General features: G+C 43.4%; 1 long non-coding RNA gene across 1 annotated transcript in view; it reads left to right on the top strand.

The window, feature by feature from the left end:
- Nucleotides 1-512: 512 nt before the first annotated feature.
- LOC123027617 overlaps nt 513-11,985 on the top strand; it is a 20,784-nt gene continuing 9,311 nt past the window's right edge. The window contains exon 1 of the long non-coding RNA XR_006415535.1: nt 513-523. This is a non-coding gene — a long non-coding RNA (uncharacterized LOC123027617). The remainder of the gene's footprint in view (nt 524-11,985) is intronic.

The following is an 11,985-nucleotide window of genomic DNA, read 5'->3' on the forward strand; positions in this document are numbered from 1 at the left end:
TTCCTGAGTAAGCAGTCTTAGTTTGAAAATATAGCACACAATACTGGATCACTGGACAGTGGGTGGGGGGAGCAGAGGCTGAGCAAGATTGAAGTTGGCTTGCCCCTGCTTATCTGAAAGGAAGCCTCTTACAAAAGAATTAACCATTTATCTGGTTCGAGACAGGAAAAAATTGAAGCAAACTTAAAGATGAAGAAGCAGATTATTTCTTTCTCATTCTGTGTACTTAGTCTTTCTGTCTGGGCAACTAGATAATACAGGGATCGACTGTGAGAAAAGCTGAGGGAGAAGTAGCAGTAGATTAAATACTAATTTGTTTCTCTTCGTGTTACTACAAATAGAAGTGGGCATGAAATAAGGTTGGATGTAATCCTTTTTCCTCTGTGTGTTAACATTTAATTGGGCTACATGGGCTGCATAAATGCAGTAAATATAATTTTGGGGTATGTGCATACTGACATGCACATACGCTCCCACATATTCACACTTGGGTACGTACATTTAGTGAGATGTGTATGTTGGTGTGTCCACCATTATTTTCAGAGGCTCTTGTTTCACACCTCCCTTTTTCAGATAGGATCTTTTGTTTGCCTGATTCTTTTTCTTACTGACAGTCTAGTGCCAATTGCTTTTTAATAATGGAAGGAAAAAGAGAAAAAACCACAACCCAGAAACATAACTTGATATCATGCACCCTAAAGGATACCCCATTGCATGTTCTCCATCACTCCACAACCCTGTTCTGGGGAGTGTTGAGCGGTTGTTTGGAAGGCTCCTGGGGATTTGTAGAGATCAGTCACAGTACATTTGAATCTGCTTTATGCCAGGTCAAGTTTGCCCTGTATTGCTTTTCCATGACGGGCAGCTGTTATCCAGAGTCTCATGGCAGAGTTTTCTTCATCATCTGCAACCTGTTTTAAGTAGAGTTAGCAAGGATCGGGGTGTCACATATGCAAATCATTTCCCTCTATCTTTGAGCTAAGTCCTTGTCTGAATGGCTGACACAGAAGATAGTTTATCCGAGGAGGAGATGTAAGCTGCCTTGAGCCCTTTGTAGGAAAAAGGCAGGATAGAAATCGAAGAATGAATGAATGAATGAATGAATGAATGAATGAAAAGATCATTTGTTCACATTGTCATTCTTCCTCCTGCAACGTGTGCACTTCTGAGGAGTATAGATATAGTAGCTCTCGCCATAGTTTTGGAGTGTGCTCTCAGTGAGGCCTAACAGTGAGAGACTGTGTGATGTAGTGGTTAGCATGTTGGATTGGCACTTGGGAGGTCTGGGTTCTAGGTTCTCTTGAGCTATGGAGCTCACTGGGTGTCTTGGGGCCAGTCACTGGCTCTCAGCTTAAGTTACCCCAAAGGTTGTTAAGAGGATTAAATGGAAAGGGGGATTGTGTCAGCTGCTTTGTCTTCCTTGCTGGAGAGAAAAGGGTGAGATATAAATGTAACACATAATAATTAAATAAAATAATAGCAAGGTGACCTGTTAGGCTTTATCCCTCCCTACGCCCAGAAAACAAGAAGGAAATGCATCATGAAAAAAGGACAAACCAGTGGACAGGTCTATATAAATTTTTAATGCTCTAATTATGGATTTATTGATAACTTTTATATGCCGTCCTATATGTATGACATCTCAGGGCGGCGTACATTATTAAAATCAGAATACAATAAAGCAACCAATACCAATATAATAAAACAATATATAACCACCCCTCTGGGATGCCATGCCCCTCTCTCTAGTTTTGTCCCCATTTTCCAACCATCAATCATTTGTTAGTTTCATGGCTTTTTTGTGCAGTCCCCTACTACGATCTTGCAATGCTTCTCGTTTGGCTTAATTCCTAGCACTAAGAGCATTCCGCTGTAATATTCTAGATTTTTTTTTTTTTTTTGTACATCAGCATGGATCTTTTGGCCTCCCCACTCAAGCACTTTTTCAAAATGGAATTTCACCCTTGCACTGTAAGAAGTTCAACACTTCTGCTGTACCATAACAATAATACAAACCCTGCGCTTGCTTGCACCATGAAATTTACCTCTGGCTTCTCCTGCTCTCTCAGCCATCCAGTTCTTCACCAGATACCAGGCTCATTGTGAGTATAAATATTTGCATTGGGATGGGTGTGATCTCTTGCATTTGAAATAGGGATGCCTTGTGGTCCTCTTTTTGAATCAGTTGTGATTGGGAACATAAATTTTGTCTCTGTTTTGCCTGTTACAAGGAACACATGCGTTGAAACAAGGTGTCTAGACACAGCGTCTGCTCACTTTTGCATTTGAAAATGCACATCTTAAATGCATATGTTCCTCTCACAATCTGCTTGAAGAGTCGTTCAAGAGCACATCTGATACAACAACGAGTGCACATATTGTGCAAACTGGGTGTAGATTTACTCCCAAAGTCTTTGGTAATAAAGCTTTCTTGTTCTTTCTTTCAAGCGTGGCAAGAACCACTACCACCATGTGCTAAATCAGTGAACTGGTTTCTCAAGGTGAAAGAAATGCTCTGAGATCTCAGTAAAATACTTGGCAGGCAACCTTCAGGAGCAACTGGCAATTACAAAGCCCTTTAAATAATTTGGTATGATGGAATGTTCCACTGAATTCAAAACTTGGCCGTTACTGTTAGCATTTTCGATAGCTGAAAAATAAGTAGTTTTAGGCATTGAATAAGCCATCCTGCTTATTTCACCCACTTCCGTAAATTAAATGTATGGCAGTATTAGTAGTAATGGTTAAATGCTTTTCTTTGTATGTAAGGATATGATGCACCTTCTTAAATTTCATGCTCCTAGAACGTAGCTTAATTCGAATGGAAGTATGGGGAAACTGGTCTTTGAACAGAAGCCTACAAAAGTTGAGCACTGAAAAACCCATTGGATAGATTTATGCATGCATATAATGGAATAAATAGGACTCCAAAGCACAGAAAAATGAATGGGGGAGAAATGGGAAAACTGGCCACTGATGGGTGTGATTCAACTAAAACAGAATCTAGCCCATTCATTGAATTTTGCCCCTTCCATGTCAAATCCAAGCCAGTAGAAATCATTTCATCAAATATTTTGAATGATGATCTGTTTTATATGCTTGGGGCATAAATATTCCATCATAGGATGCAGGCTTGGGAACCTGCAGTTCTTATATCTTCTGACAACACTATCTGCCTTTTCAGCTATAGTATTAGCTTCAAGCAAGCCATTAGTTTTTAACACACCATGCCCATTGTAGCATTTAGATATCACAAATAGGTATCTGAAACAAAAACAAGAAGAGTATATCTCCAAAGCCTTTTTCCCTAAGCTCTAAACTTTTCAGGATTTCAAAATTTGGTGAATGAAAGGCCAACACGGTAAAATCCGGTTAGTAAAAATTTGACCTGTCCTAAATACAATTATTCACTTGGTTGTAAGTGATCATTCAGCCAGTGAGAGTCATTTGGGAAAGAGGAAATGCCTGCAGTTGGGAAAGATGGAATAGAAAGAATCTTTGGGTGGTTTTGTATCACCCCAGTTTGATTTTCGCTTAGCAGAAGAGCTTCCTGGTGGATGGGGCTTTAAAACTGTCTATTGTATTGATCAGTGACTTGTGTTGATGTGCCGCTTCAAGACCCTAAAACATGGAATTTAAAAGGAATCAACAAGGGTAATGTTTTGATAATCTTGTAGGTAGTAGTGGAAAACTAAGTTGAACTTTTGGTGTGCTGCTCTCTCCTTCTTTTGGGTCCTGTAGGGCAGGTGTGGGTTAGGGATCAGCATTAATGGCAAACCCGTGGGTGATTTTCAGTAGATCAACAAAGATTTTTCACTCCCAACTATTTTTATATGCTGTCCAATAATAAAGTCTCGGGATGGCTTACAAAAAACAAAAACAAAAAAAATTAAAATAAAGCAAAAAACAGAAACAACAACATACCAACAAACATACTGCATCCAACCAATAATGATAAAATCAAAGATAAATCCAATTAAATGTTAAAATGTTGGGAGAATAAAAAGGTTTTTGCCTGATGCCAAAAAGAATAAAGCGATGGCACCAGGCAAACCTCCCTGGGGAGCATGTTCCAAAGTCAGGGCACCACCACCGAAAAGACCCTGAAAAGGGTAGCTTATGGGTACTCTCTCTCCTAATTTCCTTCAAAGAGGACTCCTAGAGAAGGGCCTCTGCCTCAGATCTCAAGGGGCAGGCAGGCACACAGGGAAGAAGGCGCACCTTCAGGTATCCAGGACCCAAGGGCTGTATGGGTCATTATCAACAACTTAAATTGGGCCCAGACTTCAATTGGCAGCCAGTGCAGATGGTATAGGACTGGTGTGATATGGGAGTATCTGGGGACACACCTTATTTATTTATTTATTTATTTAAAACTTTTGTATGCTGCCCTATTATACAAGATACCAGGATGGTTTACCATATTTAAAAGGACTATTAAAACAACAATTTCGATAATAAAACAGAACAAAACAATAAACCAAACAGAGCGACTAAACTTAAAAGTTGTTAAATTTTAAAATACTGTTTAAATAAAAAGATTTTAGCCTGGTGCCAAAAAGAGTATAAGCTCAGCGCCAGGTGTACCTCTCTGGGGAGTACATTCCAGAATCTGGGTGCCACAGCAGAGAAGGCCCTACTCTGAGTTGATGACCGTTTTGCCTCTCTTGGAGGGGATTCCTGGAGCAGGGCTTCCCCCATAGATCTTAAGGGGCATGAGGGCATATAAGGAAGGAGACGTTCCTTCAGGTATCCTGGTCCCAAGCCGTTTAAGTCTTTATAGGTCAAAACCAGCACCTTGAATTGGGCCTGGACTTCAACTGGAAGCCAGTGGAGCTGGTAGAGAACTGGTATTATGTGAGAGTAACGACCAGGCCCCGTCAGCAGCCTGGCAGCTCTGTTCTGGACCAATTGAAGTATCCAGATTGTCTTCAAGGGCATCCCCAAGCAGAGTGTGTTGCAAAAGTCCAAATGGGAAGTCACCAGAGCATGGGTCACCATTACCAGGCACTGCTCATCCAGGTAAGGACACAGCTGATGTATCAGCTGAAGCTGGAGGAAAGGGCTCCTCGCCACTGCCAGTACCTGATGTTTCAGGGACAGGTCATGGTCAAGGTTGACTTAAGGAGCACTCCAAAGCTGCATACCCTGTCTTTTAGAGGGAGTGCACTGCTACAATCACTCACCTGGAAGGCTGAAGCACAGGAGCTCCATCTTGTCTGCATTAAGCCTCAATTAATTGGCCCTCATCCAGCCCAGTACCCCAGCCAGACACCAATTAAGGACCAACACTGCCTCATCTGGACTAGATGTAAAAGAGAGGTAGAGCTGGGTGTCATCAGCATACTGATGACTCCAAAATCTTGGATGGCCTCTCCTGGTGGTTTCATGTAGATGTTAAGTAGAATGGGGATAATATGGAACCCTGCCAAACTCCATGGCAGAGTTGTCATGGTGCAGAGCCACACTCCCCCAGCACCACCTTCTGGAATCCGCCAATCAAGTAGGAGTGGAACCACTGCAAAGCAGTGCCTCCAACTCCCAATCCCGCCAGCCCATCCAGAAGGATACCATGGTCGAAGGTATCAAAAGCCACTGAGAGGTCCAGGAGAGCCAACAAGGATGCACTCCCACTGTCTCTCTCCCTGCACAGGTCATCATACAGGGCGACCAAGGCAGTTTCTGTTTCATAGCCGGGCCTGAAGCCAGATTGAAATGGGTCTGGATGGTCAGTTTCCTCCAAGAGTGCCTGGAGCTGTCCAGCCACCACCCAGTGGTACTCAAATCAAACACCTGGCATCAGAATTCTTTCAAGTTTATATCTTACTCAAGTTAAATGGAGCCCAGATTTCCAGGATAAAATAAAATAGAACCTCTCTGGCCATAGGAGCCTCCTTACCTGCTTGAGAGTTTGCCTGGGGTAAGCATCTACATCCTGAAAAGTAGCCCGTGTCTGCACCAACGGCTGACCTGCAAGCCACGACCCACCATGCTGTCTGAAAGGCTTGTCTGTGCCTTGTCTTAGGGGCACAGCCCTTCCTTCCCTTGGGTGATCGGGGTGTTTTTGTTTCCCTCTCCCACCACGATGTTCCCAGGAATGTATTAGTTACAGAAGTTATAAACAGTTAGTTATAAACCATGGCAACCACTCAGTGCGACTCCCCTGAATTCCCTGTGCCCTAGTTCCAGAGGCGCTTGCCCAGGCTGTTCTTGTCTCCTCTGTCAACTGCAGAATATAGAAAATCCCCTAGGCTAAGTTTCCTCACTGTTGCTATGACCCTGCTTTCCAAGGCCAGGTTTAAACAAATGTTATTTTAGCTCTGGAATGCCAGAAAGGCTGGGCTTGCTCCTCCCTGGCCAAGGTCCCGGTGAGCTTGTGCTGAAAGCAATTTTTTCCTGTCCATTCTGGTCCTTCCTTTCAGTTCCTTCCCTTCCTCATTGCTCCACTTCCTTTAATGGCTCTGTTTCTGTACTTTAATGGCAGCACAAAATACACAATCTAGCAAGAGAGAAACACTTTTCTAAGGTGGGGGTAGCAGTGCTGGGCTGATTTACAGTGGCTTCAAACAAGTTTTGCTTTTTATGAATGTGGCCCATAGATTCTGCAGCTTTTCCTGAGTCACATGGAGTCAATGGGCTGGTGGACCATTTTTTTAAATTTTCAAGAATTGTACACAGATTTAGTTATATGGTAATCAATTTGAAAAAACAAAACCCTGACCCTGACTGCATTCCTCTCCATAGGCTAAAGCTTGAAAATTTGGATTTTGGGGGTGGAATTTGCACATTAGCACAAGTGCCAATTTGCTGAAGTCCTTGTTTGGGCAAGTGTGCACTTTCCAATGTCAGCGGAAGTTTGGGAAACTGAGGGGGGAAATAATCCATTATTGAGCAAATGACAGGACAAAGGATTCCTGACAATTTGTAAAATACAGAACATATTTAAGAAAATGTGTACATGACTAGATGGTGGACAAAAAATCCCCCGTAGTGGATTTTGTTTTTGATTGCTGTTTGGTTTGTCTAAGTAAGTTCAGTTCCAGTCCAATCTTTTTACTTCCCAAGGCTGGGATCCAAAAAGCTGCTGCTGTTAAAACCTGGTGCACTTGTGGTTATCATCTTGTTTGCTTGTTTTGCTGTTATAACATTATTTCTTTGGGCACTAGAGCTGCCCAGCCTCAAGCCTCTGTTTCAGATGTCTGGCCTTGAGACATTGGTTTCGGAGTTCAGATCATGTAATATCCGAGATACCTCTTGGCTTACCAGGCACCTGGGTTTGCTGACTCTATTGCAGAGTGTTACTCGTAGCTTTTAGGGCACTGATAAAAGACAGGGAATGGTCAATCCAAGTGTTCTTGCCATGTTTTAATAGTGGGAGGAGGAAGATAGCATCCTTTTGTATGTTCTGCCTCAAACACTTAAGCTGTTTCTGGAACACAGTTCTCACTAACGTCTCTGGTCACTGGTCCATGTTGACCTCTATCCTCCTCAAACACCCGACCATTCTCTCCATGTCTGAATTCACATGCAATTCTTCCAAGCCAACATATTAGTAATTACCTTCTCTTGGGCTTCAACTCCTTCCTGGTTCTCCCCATCGTAGAGACGCAGGGCAGCTGCAAAGGGTCATGTTAGTAAACATGTTTAGGGTTTATATTTTCATATTTTTCTCCCTCCACACCCCCTCACTACCAGGCTGTCTTCCTCTCTTTTCCATATGCTTTTCTCTATGGCAGGCACAATGAGTCCATTGTCAAGAACTGATCTGAAAGAGGGCTGGGGGTTGTCTCTGGGCATGTTCCCAGCATTGAGGGAGAAGGGGTCAAGGGAGAAAAAAATACAAACTCTCTTGGGCCAGGCAAGGAAGACCAGACCAGACTGAAACAGATGCCTAAATTAGTAACAAAGCCTTTTCAATATTCCACCTCCCCGCCTTTGTGCTCCCAGCCTACCTAGACAAGGGCAGCCTTGTGTGTATGTGTATGGGGGGGCATTTGTGTGGCTGGACAGCAGCTTGCATGTCTCCCCATGTTAATTAGTTTTGCATGCATGTCTGATTAGGTGCCCCATGAATATGTTTGTCCTCCATTCTCTGGCAAAAGCTGTTTTGAAGGTGGGGGAGGATAAAGGGCTGTGGGGGGGGGGGGCTGAGACTTCGGAGGGTGTGTGTGTTGAATACAGCCTTGCAGCTTTGGATAATTGAGCTGCAAAAGAAGAGATCTTGGGGTTAAAGAGACAGGCTGCATGTGTCCTTTCCTTAGGTGTCCCTGTGTGGAAACTGCTGTTTGGGGCTTGTGATTTGTGGAAATGTGATCTGATGTTTTAGATTGGGTGGCATGGTGAAGGTGTGTGTGAAGGAAAATTATAAATTGGAAAATAATAAATAAATAATAAAGGAAAATTATAATTTATAAATTATAAATATAAATTGGCTCCAGTCATTATTTGTTAATGGATCCCCTCCCCACCCATCCTGTAATTCTGACTGCTGGGAGGGTTGGGAAGGAAGGAGGGCTAGTGTGAATGGGCCTGATTACCTCCTCCTCCTCCTCCTCCATTATTCCTTCCCAGTGTTGTCTTTTGACAAGCTTCAAAACCATCTAAAGAATATTTGTGGTAGTCTTTGAGCAACTCATCATATAAGCCTGCAGAACAAGGAAAAAAGTTAACTATCAAAAAGACAAGTGGAAAAAGGGATCTTTTAAATCTAATTGCAGGCAGTTGTTATTTATGTGCCATCCAGTCATTACTGACTTAAGGCAGCCCTACGAAGGAGTGTCCTTCTTACTGTGCTGTTCTTGACAGCCCTGCTCAGCTCTTGTAAACACAAGGCTGTGGCTTCCTTTAAGGAACTGACTCATCTGATAGTTCATCTTCCTCTTTTTCTTCCATGGTTGGTTTTCCCTAGCATGATCGCCTTCTCTGGTGAATCTTGCAAAAGGTCTGCTAGCAGTGGGAAGGTGAGGAGGAAGAGACATGGAACTGCAGAAAAGCTAATGTGGGGGGAAATGCTGAAAGGCTATTTAGCACATGGGATGTATTTAATTCATGCATAAAATATTCCCTTTCTCTAAGAGCCTTTGCACAGTGTACTTTGATCATCTTTGTTTCCCCACCTTCATTTTTCCTCCAAGTTGGGATGGATGAATCTATCCGTTTCTCTTTCTCACTGTTTCTTGCTTTTCCACTGTATCTGTTCATCTTTGAAAATTTCATTCAGTGTTTACGTAAAAACTCATAACCATTTTTGCACGTTTCTCTGAACATATACCCATTGTCTGCATTTTCCTAAAATGCACATTTTTGGCAAGCTTTTTTACTTAAGTTGTTAATGTATTTTACCTTAATATATGCAGCCAAACAGAGGAAGAGAGTATTGGCATAGTCGAGGGCAGGGCCGTGGGCCCCGGGCAAAGCAGTGTACTGGGGCCCCTACGACAACTACAACTACTGTTAATTGTGGAAGTTTTCCAATTTTCCAAGGGTTAACATACACAGATTAGTATGGGGCCCACGGGCAAGTGCCCACCAGGCCCAGGCGTTAAGACAGCCCTGGTTGAGGGAACCCCAGGTTTTGCTCCAAAAATCTAAGTATCACCAGCAACCCAGTGAAGTCTGGGCATGCTCACTTGCCAGGGAAGGTGGACTGTCTGCTGGTGGTGGGGGGAATGTGAGGGGTATAGAAAGGAACCTTCTTCTGTAAGGAGGCATGGCTGTCTGTCTCTGTGGCACTTCTGTAGTTCTGCTAGTTCTGTATACTGCAACACTTTGTTGTGAGTTCTTGCCATCAAAAGCAATTAGCTGTAACATCCTTGTCCATAGGTTTATGAGCTTTCATAGACATCTAGCTATTTTTTTTAAATTAGCCTTTGGCCTCATTCTGCAAAAAAAAGCTTTTATGGACCAGCTGAGAGGAACTGTGTTTGCCTACCCCTCAGCAGAATTGTGTCATAATTTGTAAAGTTCATAAGCTGGTTGTCAAATGTAACTTTTCTCAATTGTGATAGTATTATTATCCATATCTCTGTTATACAAATAGCACAACACTCCCAATTCATTGTGTTATCACCCAAGGAGTTTTGTGCCAGCGTAATGATATGTAAATTATCACTCCTGTGTACTAACTTTCTGATTATCTGAGCATTTTGGATATCCCTTGGCCATTTTGGATAGATGAGCTCATACTTTATGGCAAATGCAGGTGCACTCTGTCTGTTAATTGGCTATTTATAATGCCACAATTCCTTTTCTGTTTGGCAACTATCCCACAGATTTGCAACTTGCATCGCTTAATTCACGATTTATTATTTCAGTATTCATTATGTTCAAATTTAAATAACTTAAGGTTTTAGTCATACAGTGTGCTGCTTTCCCCTCCCTCTCTCTCTCTCTCAGCAGAATTTCCTCCCCAAGTCAAACTTGACTCTGGCTTGCTCAGACCCCAGAATGCTCCTGCAGGCCAATCCCAAATATAATGCGGCTTTTCCTGGGACCGGGGGGGGGGGGGGGCAGGGGTGTGTGTTGGCCTCCCTTATGAAGTCGCAGTTGTCTAGCTTTGCTGATCACTACAAATATTTGGGACTACATCACACCCCTTCATCTCAAGTGATATATGCCTGTTTCTTTTTCAAATTGTTGTGGTGTCTTGGGTGTACATATGTATGCCCATGCGTGCACATGTTTTCAGTTTTTAAAATTCTAGTTTTATATCTCATTGGAATTCTTTACACATTTCTCATTTTTAACATCACAGTGAGTGTGTGAATCCTAAGCCCCTCCCCTGCCGTGTGTGTGTGTGTGTGTGTGTGTGTGTAAAATTAAACTTTAGAATACAAATGCTGGGATTGCTAACAGTTCTTACCAAAATTTCCCACCTGAACCAAATAAATCCAGCACTACGTATGTCTTAAGATAGAGTCATTTAATTCCCATCCAACTCAGTGCGACTTATTTCTGAACTCAGGGAGTCTAGCAATAATTGAAATTAGAATCAACTCAAACTCAAACTCTACTGTGGCTTTGTTGTTGTGGCAAGGAAAATATGAAGTTCATACATGTGAAAGAATCTCTTTATTTCACTTTGGAGTATCTTGCCTCTGCATTTACCTTTCCCTCTGTTAGCAAGGTGGGGTGATTTATTATCATAACGTAATATATATTTGGGTGGCCTTCACAGTTCTTCTGGTGATGGGCTTTTGTGAAAGAGCTCCTTAATACCATGGTCGGAGCTGTGGGAAATAAATATAGGCATAATATACAGTAACCCCGAATCCCTGAATACTCTTACGTGTGCATATGGTGGCACATGTACTCCCTCCAAAATCAGGCAGGGGGGCAGATCGCAGGTGGCAATGGCCTGTTCTAGTTAACCAAACACTGGAATAAAACGTGGCTTTGTGTGTGTGTGAGCAATTCTCAAATACTATGAAAGGATCCTCTTTTCCAGCTGCATTTGATCTCTTCTCCCAGACTCTCATAATATACATATATTATACCGTATTTTTCGCTCTATAAGACGTACTTTTTCCCCCCTCAAAAGTAAGGGAAATGTCTGTGCGTCTTATAGAGCGAATGTGTGTGTGCCCGACGCCCGGGACGCTGCCGGCCCGCCTGCACCACGTGGCCCCACCTGGCCGGCATGCGATCGGCGTGCCCTGCTTTGCCCCCCTGCTCCTGCACAGGTGAGAGCTGTGCCACTCAGGGGGAGGCATGTGGAGGAGGAGGAGCCACGGGCTTTAACCCGCCGGCCGCACGGAGAGACGGACTGCTCACCCCCACCGCCCGGGAAGACCTGCCGCCGCCACGTCGCCCGGAAGACCACCGCCGGCACGCTGCCGGCCCGGCTGCACCACTACTGGCTGGCATGCGCTCGGCGCGCCCTGCTCTGCCCCCCTCCTCCGGCGCAGGTGAGAGCTGTTAATCACAGGTCGGTGTGTGTTTTCAAATGGCAACCCGTCTTTTAATGAAGCCCATGGGGAAGTGATG

The sequence above is a fragment of the Varanus komodoensis genome, unplaced genomic scaffold (genome assembly GCF_004798865.1).
Source record: "Varanus komodoensis strain SLA01 unplaced genomic scaffold, ASM479886v1 scaffold33, whole genome shotgun sequence".
NCBI lineage: Eukaryota > Metazoa > Chordata > Lepidosauria > Squamata > Varanidae > Varanus > Varanus komodoensis.